Genomic DNA, 6000 nt, shown 5'->3' with positions numbered 1-6000 from the left:
CAGGAAAAAAAAAATAAGGAGACAGTTGCAATTGGCTATGCTATTGGAGTAGTTCTCTTTTTTTTACTTCAAGAGAAGTCATAAATGCAGATGTAAAGTAAGCTCCAGGGCAAATAAAGACTGTATGGCTAACCAAACTTTGTGTAGTATTTATAAGCTATATCCAATTATTTAATTTCCCTGAGCATCAGTTTTCCTGGAGTAATTTGCCAACCTCGAAGAGTTATATTGAGGATTAAATGATAAAATTAATGAGTGAGAAGCATCTAACACCATGCCTGGCACAGAGTAGGCACTCAGTAAACTACATTGTTATTATCATTTTTCATAAAGTATAATAAGTACCTTCTTATGATCAACAAAATTCTCCATTTAAAAGAATTGTCAATATTTTCATTTGTATACTTGTTAAGACATAGGACTTACCTTGTTTAAATGGGTTCCTATCTTCTTACTTGCTTTTTCTTTTATATTTTGGAACAGAGATTTATTTTGCAAGAAAGTGCATAGTCTACTAAATATATGAAAATCAATCAAATCCTTAAAGATTCAAAGTATGTTTAATGCCGTCCTAGTGGTAGGTTTTGTTTTTCTGGTTTAACATGTAGGACATTTTACCAGACCATCTTTGTACATATACAAATGGAGAAAAAAATATTTCAAATATGAATTAGCATTTTATTTAAAAACTTTTTCCCAGTTTTAACCACTTGTTTTCTAAATTTAAATTACATTTTGTGACTCAGTATTTGTCATTTAAAACAGTATATTGAATTTCACATTATGAAACCACTAATTAAATTTTAACAGCCAAGTTCAACTAATATTTTCACTCACTAAATTTATAATTAAGACATTGGTCTATCCTTGTCAGCAAATAATTATCCTTTACAACAGAGAAAAAGAAATGGTATTCTCACTAATGTTTTCCATATTTTTTATTAGTGCTTTAATCCATGTTCAGTTTTTAGCTATATAAACAAAAAGGAATTTGACTTTATTTCAGTGGAGAAAAAACTGAAATTTTGTATTTGGAAATATTGGATCAGCAATAGCTTGAAGGGCTTCTGGAAAGGACTCCATAAAGGACCTATGACCCAATCATGTGTGTGTGTGTGTGTGTGTGTGTGTGTGTGTGTGTAAGAGAGAGAGAGAGAGAGAAAGAGGGGGAGAGAGAGAGGCCTACAGCCACACCGGATCCTAACCTGACAATATTCAATCTTTAGGTTTCTCTCTGATCTTTTCCCCCTCATCTGACTCACGTGAAAAGAAAAAAGCCAGTCCATGTTTGGGCATATGTTAGAATCTAGTGCCAATTATAGAACCTTCTATAAAGGAATATGTTATTAGATTGACAGAATAAAAGTCAGATCAAACGCAGATCCCACAAACATAGCTATATTCAGAAAAATATGGATTAAAATACTGTTGGTGAACAAATTAAGTTGGTTCTGGTTCTATTCCCCAACACTAGCATCTGTTTGTTAATGAAGAGTTGTGTCTCTAATGTTGACTTATGAATCAGTATCCCTCACATCAGCCCCAGGATTCCCTTTAACATCAAGTGCAGGTGAAATATAGAATCAACAAAGATGGCAGAAAATAACCACATCTTGGTTCAATCTTTCCTAAAAAACGAGTTCAGGAAATCAAGCACAGATACCTTAATTATAAATTTAATGAGCAATAATTGTCAAAACCTGGAAGCAACCAAGATGTCCTTCTGTAAGTGAATGGGTAAACTGTGGTGCATCCAGGTGATGGAATATTATTCAGTGCTAAAAATAGCTCATTTGAGCTATCAAATCATGAAAAGACATGGAGAAAACGTAAATGCATATTCCTAAGTGAAAGAAGCCAGTCTGAAGAGGCTACATACTGTTTGATTCCAACTACATGGCATTCTGGAAAAGGTAAGATGAGGAGACAGTAATAAGACAAGGGATTGCCAGGGTTCCGGAGAAGGAAGCGATAAATAGGAAGAGGACTGAGAATTTTGAGGCCAGTGAAACTGCTCTGTATTGTTCTATAACGATGGATACATGACAGTATACATTTGTCCAAACACATTGAATGTACAACACCAAGAGTGAACCCTAAGGTAGACTATGGTCTTTGGGTCATAGTGATGTGTCAATGTAGGTTCATAAATTGCAGCGAGTGCGCCTTTCTGGTGGAGGTGGGTGTTGATAATGGGAGAAGCTTTGCCTGTGTGAGAACATGGGGTATATGGGAAATCTCTCTGCTTTCTACTCAATTTTGCTGAGAAAGGCTATAAGTAGTGTCTCACTATTTGATAATTGTTAACTTTGCTGAGTTCTTACTATGTGTCAGGCACAGTTATATACCTGGTCACATCTAATCCTGAACACAACTCTGTAAAGTAGGTGCTGTTATTATCATTATCCCTCTTTACAGAGGAGGAAATGAAGCATGGAGAGATTGAGTAACTTGCCTAAGGCCCGTGTCAAAATAGACAGAGCCTGTACTTGTCATGATGCCGTGATGTCTCAAGCCACAGATGCTAACTGAAGTCAGTGCTTTGCCGCAGGGACATTGTAACTTGTGGGCATGAGTAATAACTATCATAGGAAAGACTGAAATTTCATATGAGGCTATTTATAAATAAGTTGTAAAGATCACATAGACTGCCACCAAGTGAGAGATCCAGGGAAAATCTTTGCATGATTCACTTAGCACTCGTTGCCTGAGCATGAGGAAACGTGTGTGTGTGTGTGTGTGTGTGTGTGTGCGCGTGTGTTGAGGTAATATTGCAGTGGTGTTTCTGCCAAAGGGGAAAAAAGCAGTTAAAAGTCTTCTAGTGGCAAACATTTAAATAGATTCTAATGATTTATACTATGACTGAAAAAAAACTGTTCTTCTTCATTATGCTCCAAATAAAGTAAAATATGACTTTTTCACTTTTTAGTGATTTATAGGCTATACCCCACACTGTGCCCTCACAGGGCATGTACAAAGGGAAGACTGAAATCATTAATAATGTAAAGGACGCCCACATCTGGTCGATCCTCCCAGGTGAATGAAACCAAAGCCTGATTTAACAGATGGACACTGCACTGTTTCCTGATGGTAAAATCAGCAGATGTTTAGAGATTCCACAAGTACAAAGACAGAAGGAAGTGCGTTAATGATGAGGTTTCTGGCACACCTTTGAATTTTCTTACTTTTCACACTGCATTTTCTTGCGCATCAGGTATACGTGCGTAAGTCATGCCATTATTTGAATTTTAATTAAAATAGAATTTTACTCAAAAATATTTTATTCTAAAAATAAGAAGCAAGGGGAATGTTATTCTATACATCATCACCAGGCTACACCAAACATTATTCAAAACTTGAGGAAAAAAAATCAGTTGTTTTATTTCCCATCAATTTTCTTTTGCAGAAGCCCTTGCCATGGCCTGGGCCAAGTAGACCTGCCCTTGAGGTGGCGGCCGGCCTGGCCCTCCCTGGCTCTGCCCCACTGGCTGTGCAGGGGAGCCTCTGGCTTCTGCTGCAGAGGGATCAGAGCAGGTTTGCTCCAACACTTACTAGACTGTATCCATTATTTTTAAGCCTTTGACCCTAAAGGGAAGTTGGGCCCACTTTCATTCATGAAGGGGAAAGTGTGGAGGTCATAATGCTGGGGAACTGGTGTGAGGACTTCAGCGCCAGTATAGCTACAGAAGGAAGATTATCCCATGTTGGGTAAGAGCATAAGAGCCCAGGTGTGAAGAGAGTAAGACCTGATTCCAGTCCTGGCACCCACATTTGCTAAGCATGTGGTCTTATCCTTGGACTGGATAACCAGTCCAAGACAGACCACATGAGAGAGGTTATACTTTAACCTCTCTCTGTCTTGGTTCTCAGTTTTCTCTTCTGTACAGTGGGGATCTTTGTGCATACCTCATAGGATTGTATTGACAATTAAATGAGATAAGGGGTGGAAATGCACTTTGCACACTGCCTGGTACGGAGTTAAGTCCTTAAAAAAGAATAAATCAGAGAGAGAACAACTGTGCATCGTGACTTTCCTTGTATACTGCCTCAGGTATAAACACAGTCTTCCTTTTGCCTCAGGATATTTCCATTTTGATGCCTGGACAGACTGGCTTCTGCTGATTTGTTCCGATACTGTCATGATCACACCAGTCATCCAAGTTGTGGGCCCTATGTACAGTATACTAAATGTGGACAACAATATTGTATTGAGAATAGATCTTAATTATTCCCACCACAAAAAAGAAACAACAATTATGTGAAGTGATAGAGGGGCTAACTATCACTATAATAACAACCATAATATATAAAAGTATTAAATCAATGTGTTGTACACTTTATATTTACAGTGTTATATGTCAAATAGATTTCATTCATTCATTAACTAGTTAATTTATTAATTAATCAGGGGCCTGAAGATTCCTCCACATGGAACTTATTTCAGAACTGAGAGCAAGCTCAGGGACCCACCCTAGCACAGTTATCCTATCTCAGTTCCTCTTTTAGATGTTTAGAAGTTTGACCTTCTGAGTCCATCTGAATACAAACTACAAACAAAACAAAACAAAACAAAACAAAACAAATAGCTTTCTCCAAGAGTCTTTTATATGTTTTTCAATGGGGTAAAGCTGCCCTAGGTTTAAGTGCTGTGCTATCAACTGATGGGAGACAGAGATGCACCCTGGAAAAAGTAAGGCCGAATTTCCCTTTTTCATATTTTCTCTCAAACTACCTGCGGGGTGGCTGTTTAATTAATGGGCAAACAGTGTTTCTGAGAAATAATGGAGTCTTTAGTGTTTACAGGCATATAGTTCCTAATGTTTTTTTCCAGCAATATATACAACCACTTCCTACTATTAAATAGTAGGCTAATCTGAATATTAACTATCTGCCAATTTCAACACACCTCTCCTATAAACATTTCCTTCCTGGGTAGGGAGGAAGCCCAAATGATGTGGTCCTGTGTAGTGCTTTAACTTTCTTTTTTATGATTGGTGCAGAGCATCTGATTATTTCCAGGTGTTTCAGATTTTCTCATGGTCTCCTTGTTATTTCTCCCCTGTTTGAGCTCCTTTGGCAATGAATGTGACCGTGAGTCGAAAGCTATAAAGGATGTGTTCACCACTTCCCTCTTATGTCTGTCTCTTTATTTAACCACAAGTTCACTGTCTTTATCCATGTTAATTCCCTGAGGTATTCACACAGCATTTGTGTTGACTGCCTTAATTTTGATCTTCTCTAATCATTCCCTGCCAGATGGTAGTTAAAGTTTAATGGCCCCTGTAAAAATAGTTCCCTTTCTTCTTTCATCAGTCATGTGTGTTTACTTAGCTAACTGCTGGATGTTCAGAGTGAACACAGAGTGACCACCAACAAAATGAATTCAACAAACACATTGGCTTAATACTTTTCATGGTAGCTAAAGACGTTGCCTGCCATTATCCACTCAGCAATTATCCTTACCTTTTATCGTCTTTCCTTTCTGTATTGTTAGTTTTCTTTCCTTTTTATCTCCCTTTTCAGGTTGTTTGGTGGAAAACCACAAGACCGTTAGGCCTGGCAGCCATCAGTATCCAACAATTAAAGTGTGTGGATATGTCCAGCTACAATAGCACTTAAGTGCTAGACAGATGACATTTGGCATATCTGTAGAGCTTTCTTTGCCCCACCCATAAGATGTGGGTAAGCATCATTCGCTATAATTCAGATAAGCTGAGCTAACTCTCAGCAGGCCACACAAGAAGCTGGGATAGAAACTTGGCGTTCTTAAGAAATAAAATCAAGAAGCATATAGATATAACAAATTTCTCTCTATATAAATAGTATGCCCTTTGTGTCCTTAATGCATCTTACCATCATTTCTGAGCTAGCTAGCTCAAAAATAGCAACTAAATAAGAATTATGTTATTTGCCATTTTACAGATGAGGTAACTGAGATGAGTCATATTATATGGCTCTTGCCAGGCCACACACACATCTCTAGAAGTATCCTGTCACTTT

Source organism: Pteronotus mesoamericanus, unplaced genomic scaffold (assembly GCF_021234165.1).
Source record: "Pteronotus mesoamericanus isolate MK-2021 breed Mesoamerican mustached bat unplaced genomic scaffold, CSHL_Meso_final scaffold_651, whole genome shotgun sequence".
Taxonomy (NCBI): Eukaryota; Metazoa; Chordata; class Mammalia; order Chiroptera; family Mormoopidae; genus Pteronotus; species Pteronotus mesoamericanus.
The sequence above is the reverse complement of the archived record's forward strand: the minus strand, read 5'-3'. Positions refer to the sequence as shown.